The sequence below is a fragment of the Hoplias malabaricus genome, chromosome 11 (assembly GCF_029633855.1).
Source record: "Hoplias malabaricus isolate fHopMal1 chromosome 11, fHopMal1.hap1, whole genome shotgun sequence".
In the NCBI taxonomy this organism is placed as follows: Eukaryota; Metazoa; Chordata; class Actinopteri; order Characiformes; family Erythrinidae; genus Hoplias; species Hoplias malabaricus.
Genome location: NC_089810.1, coordinates 11,096,873 through 11,107,164, shown reverse-complemented (window position 1 = coordinate 11,107,164; position 10,292 = coordinate 11,096,873). Strand labels below are relative to the sequence as shown.

Below are 10,292 nucleotides of genomic sequence, written 5' to 3'. Positions count from 1 at the left end.
AGCTTTCTACTAAAAGTAACACTAGGTAAGATTTGAATTTTTTGCTCCTGGGCTCCCCCTACAGTTGCAGAGTGTATTTTGTTTTACAACACTTTCCTGAAAGCAAGGGAATGGGGTGGTTTCCGGTCCGTCTCCAAAAGTCACATTTGGAGTGTAGTTTCTGCAGTGCTGAGCCTGGAGTTGCAGCGGCAGAGGCTCTGTTCTCCCAGGTCAGTGGAGCATCACAATGATTTTAAAGCTATAGTTTAAATGAACGAATACGTCCTAGTGTTATACACCTTTAATGTATATCTCTAACTTTTTGGAGGTCTGGAGTTGAAGCACCAGCCAATCGTAGCGCAGCAGGTGAGAAACTACCAGCCAATCCTGGCGTGGGTAGGCAGCAAACTCCTAGCCAATGCTAGCGTAGGAGGTGCCAAAACTACCATCCAATCCCGGCGAGGGAGGGCGGGGTTTTCTGGATTCTGAACCTGGAGCAGAAGCGCTGCAGCCCCGCAGAGGAACCGTGGGTGTGTGTGTGTGTTTTTTAGCGTGTTCCGCGCCCTCACAGCGGAATCACTGCGGACTGTCTGTTCAGCGCGAGCCCGGTCTGCGCCCCTGCTCTGGAGGTTATTTCGGGCGCACGTGAAGGCGCGTGGACATGCGACCACTGGACTCCGTCTGGTTCCGTGCGGCTGAGCGGCGCACGTGCGCGGATGTGTGTGCTCCGGACCGCGTCGTCTAGGAGCTTTCCTCCGTCTGATGCTGTGGATTCTCGTCAAGGGCGTCGTGCGGGTGCGCGCGGGGCTGTGAGCGTGTGAGATTGTGGAAGAGGGTGTGAGTGTGTCTGTGTGTGTGCGCGTGCATGTGTGTGTGAGTGTTTGAGAGCCGTTCAGCCTTCAGCAATGACTCAGAGCTAGCTTAGCTCGTGCTCACTTCAGCAACACACTTTTTCCTTCACATATATTTTTTTTTTGACAGACGTCGCTTGCTCGTGCGCGTCTTTGTGTGTGCGTGTGCGCGTGAGAGTGATTTCGGGTGCGTGTGAGTGTGTGTGTATAAGTGGCAGACTTGGGGCTGGTGAATCTGCTACACGGTGTGTGTGCGTGCGTGTGTGTCTGTGTGTGTGTGCGTGTGTGTGTGTGTGTTGGGACGGGAACTAGCTGAACAAGAGGAAAGTTACCACAAAAACCTCGAACATCGTGGAAACGTAGGGGAAACGCTAAGAAAACGCAAAGCAAGGTAAGAAAACGGTTGCGGTTTTTTTTCCGTGTTCCTGTTTTGTCATCATTTGCTAGTTCTGCATGCCAGATGATGCACTTGTCAGCATCCCCAGGTGTGTGTGTGTGTGTGTATGAGTGTGTCTTCGTGGCTCGTGCCAATGGGTGGGTGCGCGCGCGTGCATGTGCGAATAATTTTGCGACTTATTCTTATCACTGACACCCTCTTTTTTCTTTTTAGCGGCGGTACAGTTCAGTTACACGCTCTTAGCCACGAGCGGAGCTGGAAATGTCCGTTTGGTCTGACACTGTCTGAGCTCAGATGTACTGGGTGTTAGTAGGCGCGCGCACACACACACACACACTATCATGAAATATCTGTGGAAATCGCGCGGATTAACGAAGGGACGTGACTGAAGAAACGATGACAGAGCCGTTTGCCTGCAGTCTTGACTGCACTGACCATAACCAATGCCCTGTTTAACGTTTTATTACGCGCTGGACTTGTATTTCAAGATGATTGGGCGCTGTTTCAGCACTGCCTCAGTAAGTAATGGGATTCAGCACCATGGACAGCTCCCAATCCTCTCTCTCTCTCTCTCTCTCTCTCTCTCTCTCTCTCTCTCTCTGTGTGTGTGTGTGTCTCTATGTGTCTCTCTGTCTCTCTCTCTCTTCTTGGGGTGCGTGTTCTTGTTCAGAAAGTAGCTGCTTGGACCTCCTAGGGATTTTGTTCCACTTTTGCCGTTTGCCCCCCCAAGGTATTACTTAAGAAGTGCTGCTGCTGATAGTGGGATATATATTGAGCAGGTGAATGGTAATACATTACTGCTGGCTGCTGGCATTAATAAATGCTCTACCTATAGGACATAGATCATTTTAATGTAGGGATACACCATCTCTGTATTAATCTCTTTTATTGCCTTGTAAGCCCTCTCTCTCTCTCTCTCTCTCTCTCTCTCTCTCTCTCTCTCTCTCTCTCTCTCTCTCTCTGTATGTTGTATGTAGGCACAGGGAGGAGATCTCATGTGGCCTTCAGCATGAAATAAAAAAGCCCAGCAATTCAATTTAAAGTGGACAGCACTAGACACATTAGGAAATATGAGTTAATGATTAAATTATATTTCGCTCAGTGCTTCGACGCTAAATAAACCTCTCTCTCGTGGCAGCCGATATTCTGAATTCAATACGAAAATCTGGATTCTACTGCACACGATTAAGGGACTATGATGACACATTGAAGGTCATATCCGGTGGAAATCTGACAGCCTTTTACATATACGCCCGTGCTGCAAACAGCCAGCAATTAGCTGTGTTGTCAGGAGCATGACGGCCTCTCTACTGAGACGCTCAATAGTGGGATGGGTTGCCAAATATTGACAGACTGGCACATGGAGAAAAAGCAAAGGGAGGCTACATTTGTTAGGGCACAGCATGGAGTGTAACACATTAGGGATCTGTGTCTTTGTGCTTGAGTGGTTTGGATTCCTTCAAGTGTGGACTGGGTAGATTAGTGCCACACCCGTATGTGTCTGTGTCAAATTGAACATTCAGAAAGGAGTGATGACGAAAATGGGAACATCTACTGGTGCTAGTCGTAATAACCCTAATGAATGGTTTAACTGAACTGCTGTGTCTGATGGTCATAGTTAGCTGGGTGTAAGCAGTTGTATCGGTCTCAGTAGTGCTGATTTGAAATGAAATACTATGCCATTCAGGACTTTTGAGTCACATGATGTATACAGTGCAAAGTAATAACAGACACCAGTCCAGCTGACAGTCTGGGGACCTTATCCTCACCTGGACAGGTAAGAGTTCTTCAACTGAGTTGGCTTTAGCTCCAAATGTTGCCAAAGTCAGAGGTGAGCACCCTGGAGGACCCTTTACCACGAGTACTGAGCAGACACTTTCAGCACTGCATCAATGACCAGGGGGAAAGAGCCCAGCTCTAGCTTCAGGTGCTATGTGTGCAGTGGAAAGATGCTGTACACAGCTGTGTCTGTGTCTCAGAGACTTAACTAGTTCACTTCATTTCAGATGTCCACAGCCAGTTGGGTTTTACTGCTCTCTCTCTCTCTCTCTCTCTCTCTCTCTCTCTCTCTCTCTCTCTCTATCTCTCTGTCTGTCTGTGTGTGTCTGTGTGCCTTAAAGCAGAACATTTTTGGGGTTTGTGCTGGAGGTAGCATATTTGAAGAAGCCCTTAGATTTACCACTCTTTTTGCCCCTATAATGAGTTTTTGAGCTTTCAGCATCTTTCTTTCTTTCTTTCTTTCTTTCTTTCTTTCTTTCTCTCTCTCTCTCTCTCTCTCTCTCTCTCTCTCTCTCTCTCTCTCTCTCTCTCTCTCTCTCTGTGTGTTTGTGTGTAGTATTTCATTCTTCTTATTTCTGTTTTTTTCATTTTCTTTCTATATTATTCTTTTTCTATTTTTTTTCCAGATTTCTCTCTGTGTGTCTGTGTATCTCTCTTTGTGTATTGTTGTATTGTTCTGTTGTTCTCTCACTCTCTGACTCTCTCTCTGTTTTCCTGATTTCTCTTTCTCTCTGGCTCTTTCTTCTCTCTCAGTGAGCTCTCTTTCTCTCTCTCCCATTTCTGTTTCACTCTCCTTCTCTCACTTTTTTGATTTTCCCCTTCTCCATATCTCCCTTTCCAGCCTCTCTCTCTCTCTCTCTCTCTCTCTCTCTCTCTCTCTCTCTCTCTCTCTCTCTCTCAGTATGACCCATCCCTTCAGACAGCACACAGGGAATTAGAAAGTGGGAGTCAATTACTGAGCATGTGGTGACCACGAGGCACAGTCGCCAGCACAATCTCCCACTGTCTCCCGACAACGCCACAGCATCCGCTCCAGCGTGTCGGCCCGGCGCAGACGGTTACGCAGCCGCCCTGGCCTCGTCCTGCTGAGAGCTGATGATATATTGTCACTGTCATAACAAAACCTAGCATTTACCAAATAGCAGCTTCATAGGAGGAAATATATTCTTAAACCCTTAAACCCTAGGGGTCCGTATACAAACCCACACTTCAGTTTCTCACAACATACCTTACACACTATATGTTCAGAGCTTTGTGTATACAAGCCGTATCATGTATATTTAATGAACTCCACAGTTGTAAGATGCACCTATTTTGAACGCAGATGTATAATAATAATACAAAAGCACAATGCAATATATGATGACAATTATCAGTTAGAGAAGTGTAAAAACAACCAACGTTTTGGGTGGATACTTATGTGTTAGAGTTTGTGATGCAGAACTAACCCTGAGAAATCAGTACTGGAGCTCAATAGGCCCCATGTGGCTGAATACCTTCAAATGCTCACAGCAATGTAAGGTTTTTGACCCATATCTTCCATCGAGCTGCACATTTTGCACATTTAAAAAATAAATACATCAAAGTGAACACCTCAGAGCAATGCTGCAGAATAATATTATTTTTTTCCAATATATACTAAAGTAATCAATTATAATAAAAAATAGTGCTTTTTTTTACAAACAATGAACTCAAAGTCATTCATGGAAAATGGGAACAAACTGAACAATGGGAATAATTAGAAATGGCTGTAGGAGTCAAATGCTACAGTCAGTAGATCATATTAATGGTATTTGATTATTGGCTTTTTAGGAAAGAGTAGTTTCCAATCACATCACGGACCAATCAGAATCATTTCCCAAATAAATGACCACAGGTTAATGGGCGTTGAGAAATTCAGGGGTGAAACGGCACCATGTGCCTTAAGAAACACATAAAACCTCGTAAGCAGAAAGTGAGAGAAATCAATCATTTGAAATTGGGTTTTGGGCTAAGCTTCAGCTTCAGAGCTTCAGTTTTTGACAGCGGCCAAATACCACATACACATTTCGTTTGGGAGAAAAACTCAGAGCTCTCCTGAAGACATTTTACACAGCTCAGGAGGAGGATAAATCTTTTTACCACCAAAAATAGCCAACCGTATTTAGTTATGAATGTGATTATGGTTTGAGTTTGTTTATTAAGCGCAGATACCATTAGCAAAGTCACTACTTTAAACTAGTTAGTCACATATTGAAGTAGATTATGGTCCATAGAATGGGTCCCTCACATGTGAATGGCAAGGGGACATATTATACCCTTTTTCCCATAGGGTTATACAATAGGTTCTTAATGAAATGTCAGTGACTTGCTTTGGTCAAAACAGCACAAGCACATTTCTCCCCTGACTTAACAGCCCTGTTCAGAACAGTTTCTGCACTTATTCCTTTACATGAGAATGAGCCTCTGTTTAATCAAAGCATAAGGCACCCAGGAGAAGCTAGGAGCAGGTGTGCTGTTTTTCAGTCTTTTTCCGTTTGTTCTCTATACTCATTTTAAATATTTTATCAAAATACAACTATTCTTTGCAATCGTTGCCCTTGTTTTGCTCTGTTTTATATAAATGTGAGGCCAGCGCTGTGATTGGAAATACTCACACATGGAGGTTGGACAATGTTGAAGTGTCTGCTGTTTACATCAGCTAATACACAGCACAAAATCTGAACGACTTTTCAGACCACAAAACAAAGAAACTGACCGAACGATTTTATTTCACAGTCTGAGGTTTTGTAGGATTTCCACATCTAGAACTCGGTGGGGAAATGCACACAAAAGTAATGCTTTTTATAACATGCTTCACCAGATCTCAGACCCAGATAGTTTACACATGAAAGAAATTCAATGCCATGGCTAACACAAGCACAAGGTCATGCTGCAGAAACCTCAAACAAGTGACAGAGAACCCCAGGGTGAGGTCCTGCTGTTCATAATGTCCATCTTCGTGAGTATGCCATAAATAAATATTGAAGAATCCTGGTGTTCATGGGAGGTCACTCCAGAGGTGTCCAGTGAGAGGTTGCTGCACTGCCTCAAGGCCTGGATGGCTTGCAATCATTCTCTTTGTAGCAAGACCCTCTACTCTCTATAATTTGATGCCCAGACAAAAACCATAACCCTGGCTGTGAAACAAAATAGTCCTGAACTATCACAGTATAACTCTATGGCAAATGAAATACCCACCCACCAAAACATAGTAGTTTGTCAAAATGTATATTAGAAGCTGGTTATAAAAAAAAAGTATATTTTACTTACTATAGTATAGTTTGCTTACCAGACACTTTTAGCCAGAGTGATATCAGTTCTTATATATTTTAATCCAAAGATGTAGGCGAATATAATTTTTGGAGTTTTGCAGAAGGACTTTTATTTGTATAATATTGTGTAGTTACCTGAGGAAAAAAATTGAAATGCATTCTTCTGCAATCAGGCAGCAGTATATTCTATATTTTTTTTAATCTTAAATACTATACTAAAACACAAGTTATTGATAAGATAAATTTTAAATGTAATTTTTTTGCATTTTGGTATAATAAACTCCATCCAGACAATGTTTATGAGCAGATGAACGACCTCTGTAGTGATCTGAGTTGGTCTGATCTTCTCAGTCAGTGATTGGACAAATGGAGTTCAAATGGATTGGCTTTCAGAACCGGCGAGTGGAGCTTATTATCTTATGGCGCTTTTAACGCCATTAGTTTGGCTTTGGATCGGCTTAAATACGGCGTCCTGGAGGTTCAAAATGACGTTTTTTACGGTGGTATTTTAACGGCGTAAAAACAGCGGTATTTATACATCTACGGCGTAATTAATGGCGCCACACCGGAAAAACCCTGTATTTTTCGACATTTTAAAACGTAAATGCTTCTTTTAGATGCCAGTTTTGACCCTTTTGGCGTTCCATACATTTGTCCACCCAACCACGGAAAGTAAGAAGAACACCACAGGATTTGAATTCACGATGACTTTACGTCAGGATCGAAACGTTGGTTACTGTGACGTGGTGAACGAGTGATTACGGAGCTTTGCAGATGATTTAGGAGCTTTTTACCGGGGCAGTACCTCTCACGTGATGGTAAATCATTTTTAAATATGAAGTCTTAAGTGATCTTTTGTCTTTATGATGTTTTAGAAGGGCGAGTTTTAAAGGACGGTGTCCTCCAGAAGTGAGCACTCAAGACAGAGTAGTGAGTGTTGAGTGTTTACCGAGCCAGGGCTGCATACAAACACTGGAGTTTTTTTTTTTCCAACATGCAGACAGACCAGAGAGGCACCAAATGGCAAGGAAACATCCTTGAACTGTTTTAGAATAAAATCCCCCAAATTGCTTTTAATGTCTGTTTTGACAGGAACCTGAACGCACAAAGAGCTCCGTACACATTGCACTGTATTTTGAAGTAAGTTAGTAGTATAGCGAGAGGGAGTTCTTCACATAAACTAGCATCTTCCAGCAGGCGTGATAATGGAGCTGGGCGAGGATTGTGTGTTGCGTAATTAGAGGTTTGGGAAGTCGTATTCTGACCACATGAGGCTGAGTTGCAGCAGGATTTCGCAGGTAATTTAGTCGACACATCACATGTGTGTCTCAGCTCATTTCATCCAGACTGGGAACAGATTCTCAGCAGAGTGAGTGAGACATGCACTAATCAGATTTGGAGGAATTAGATCCTCCTTCAGAGACGGAAATGTCAGTCTTTGTACTCATATTAGCTCAATCGCCTTACCTTGTTTTAAGCCAGAAGTTTGTAGACACCCGCTCGCCCCAAATATTCTTCTTAAATTAAAGGTGTTGACTGACAGTTTGTTCCACTTTGATTTAATAAGAGTTTTTACCCTTGTTTAGTTATTAGCAGCATAAACCACACACCACAAACTGTGTGAACAACTGAACACATGCTTCAGCAATGTGTGCACATTTAAAGCCCCTGAATTCAGTCATTAGGAGTGTCCCTAAATGTTTGTAAAAGTATTCCTTTTCTGTAGAGGAACCAATCATATTTATTAGCATTACAGTGAAATGAGGAACCATTATGACATATCAACATTGTTCTAAATATAATCTTATGTGGGAGTCTAAAGACTAGAGGACCTCAAACGCCGAGCTTAAACAGCGATTTGACACCGACTGAAATACTTCACTCAGCCCTCACACTTCAGCCTTTCCCTCTTTTCTCATCACACCTCTGCTCTCCTCCTCTCTCCTCTCACCCATATCAAGCTACATCTTGCCTAATGTGCTTTTTTGACCTTTTTCAATTTTCTCTGTCCCTTATTCATCCTCTTTTTCATCTGAATTACGAGTTTCATTACGCTCCCTCCCTTCCATTTTACCTCCCTCTTGCCTCCTAACTTTACTGATTCTCTCTCTCTCTCTCTCTCTCTCTCTCTCTCTCTCTCTCTCTCTCATACGGCTTTTTACTCTCAAACACACTCTAATCTCCATACATCAGCAACATAAACACACAGTCCATATTTCAGAGAGGCTTAGTTTTTCTCTCTGAGAGTGTGAACGTTCAGCAGCTAATGTCCGTGGATGGAACCCCCTAGTGTTTCCTAATGCCAGTGGGGCACAAGACAAGGCCATGTGAAGAGTGGCAGGCTTTTGAATGACTCCTCAGCTAAACACACGCCAAATTATCTCAATCACTGTTGTGTGAACAGTGGGGAGGGCTGTTTGTTGGCAGGATGTAAAAATAGAGCCGTCTCCTAGCGCAAGAGACAACTGTGGACCCGCTTTGTAATTGGTTTGTGTGTTTTTGATACCTCTGCCTCATGCTCGTGTGTTAGAATGCCGAGGATGTCTCACACAGACTTGAAGATAAAAAAACAAAATAAAGTGAGGAAAAATGCAGTGATCACAGAGAGGTAGGTTAAAGAATGCGTCGCTGTTTTCGTAGTTACATGGTTTCTCTTTGGATAATTTGTTCCTAAGTAAGGCACAAAATGTAATATATTGAAAGTTCTACAATGTATTCACTGTAGTGTTTGGAAGATTAGGACTGAACTGATTAGATCTAGTCTTACGCCTGTTTACCCAACTTCCATCTGTTTATTCTAGAGGTTATATCCAGACAGATATTATCCAGTTGTGAATATAAATAAAGCTCACTTTTAAAAAAGATTACAGTTATTTAAGGCTATAAATATATAATATATAAAGATTCTGAAGTTTCAGCTGGATGTTACACAAGTGTAAAATCCATCTCTCCAATCTACAGTCAGTCACCAAAAGCCTTTCACAAGGTTGTGAGGGTAGCATAGTGGATAACAGTTTCCCTCTAAACAGCAGCCATTGCTGGTTCAAAACACTGACCGTTTGATTGATGTTTTCTGTGCTTTTAGTCTTATTCAGTCTTACCACAATACATTAGCACACATTATATGATGGCAGTGACTATTATGGGAGTAATTCAAACAGTCATCTTCTGGTAAGCACTGACTGCAGCTGTAAGGAAACTTGAATAAATATGTAATGTTGGCCTCATTCATCGTTTGAAGAAGAGTACAATAACAAGCCAGATAATATTTTGGATTGTTTTTTGCATGTGAGTGGAATATACACCGTACAGCAGTCATTTAGGCTTAGTGTCCTCATGAAGCCCATGTGCCGTTTAAACCCACTTTCAGATTTAAAGTTCAATTAAATAAAGAGATTAACAATTAGTGATATTCATTGTTTTAAACCAATCCAGTAATATGATTCTTTCATGTCAGTTTTTAAACACCAATCACGTTTGAACAATGTTGAATTAGAAATTCAACAGTTTTTTTTTTCTCCCCCACAATTAGTCACTGTGGAGCAATTTAAACCATAGGCACTCAGTATAATCCAAACTCTGTTTCAGTGAGGAGTTCCAATCAGTTATAATTTTCAGAATTGGCCCAGAGATTCCGGGTTGGCTCCGGACCCACCGCGACCCTGAATTGGATGAGTTGTTACAGACAATTAATGAAAGGATTCGTAATTTCACCGCACTCGTCTGTGACAGTAATCTTTTATATTCTTTTATGTTACTGACCTTGTTTACAACTATAATTACATACATATAACATAAACTACACAATGTTTTGAACCATTATATTAGCCTCAGCACATCTGCAACTTTGGTTTTCAATTAGAAAAACGACAACAACAAGACTATAGGAAAAACCTTAGACCAACTGAAATAGTTAAGTAATAAAATATCTGCATGAAATGAAATTACATTAATACTTTGTTCATGAGAGGTTCTGTGTGAGTCATTGGTACA

The 10,292-nt window shown here is 42.0% G+C and overlaps 1 protein-coding gene across 1 annotated transcript in view; it reads left to right on the top strand.

Moving 5' to 3' along the window:
• Positions 1-526: 526 nt before the first annotated feature.
• si:cabz01090165.1 (uncharacterized protein LOC100333421 homolog) overlaps positions 527-10,292 on the top strand; it is a 239,927-nt gene continuing 230,161 nt past the window's right edge. Inside the window, exon 1 of the mRNA XM_066685074.1 lies at positions 527-1,221. The gene's annotated coding sequence lies outside the window, so the exon portion shown is untranslated. The remainder of the gene's footprint in view (positions 1,222-10,292) is intronic.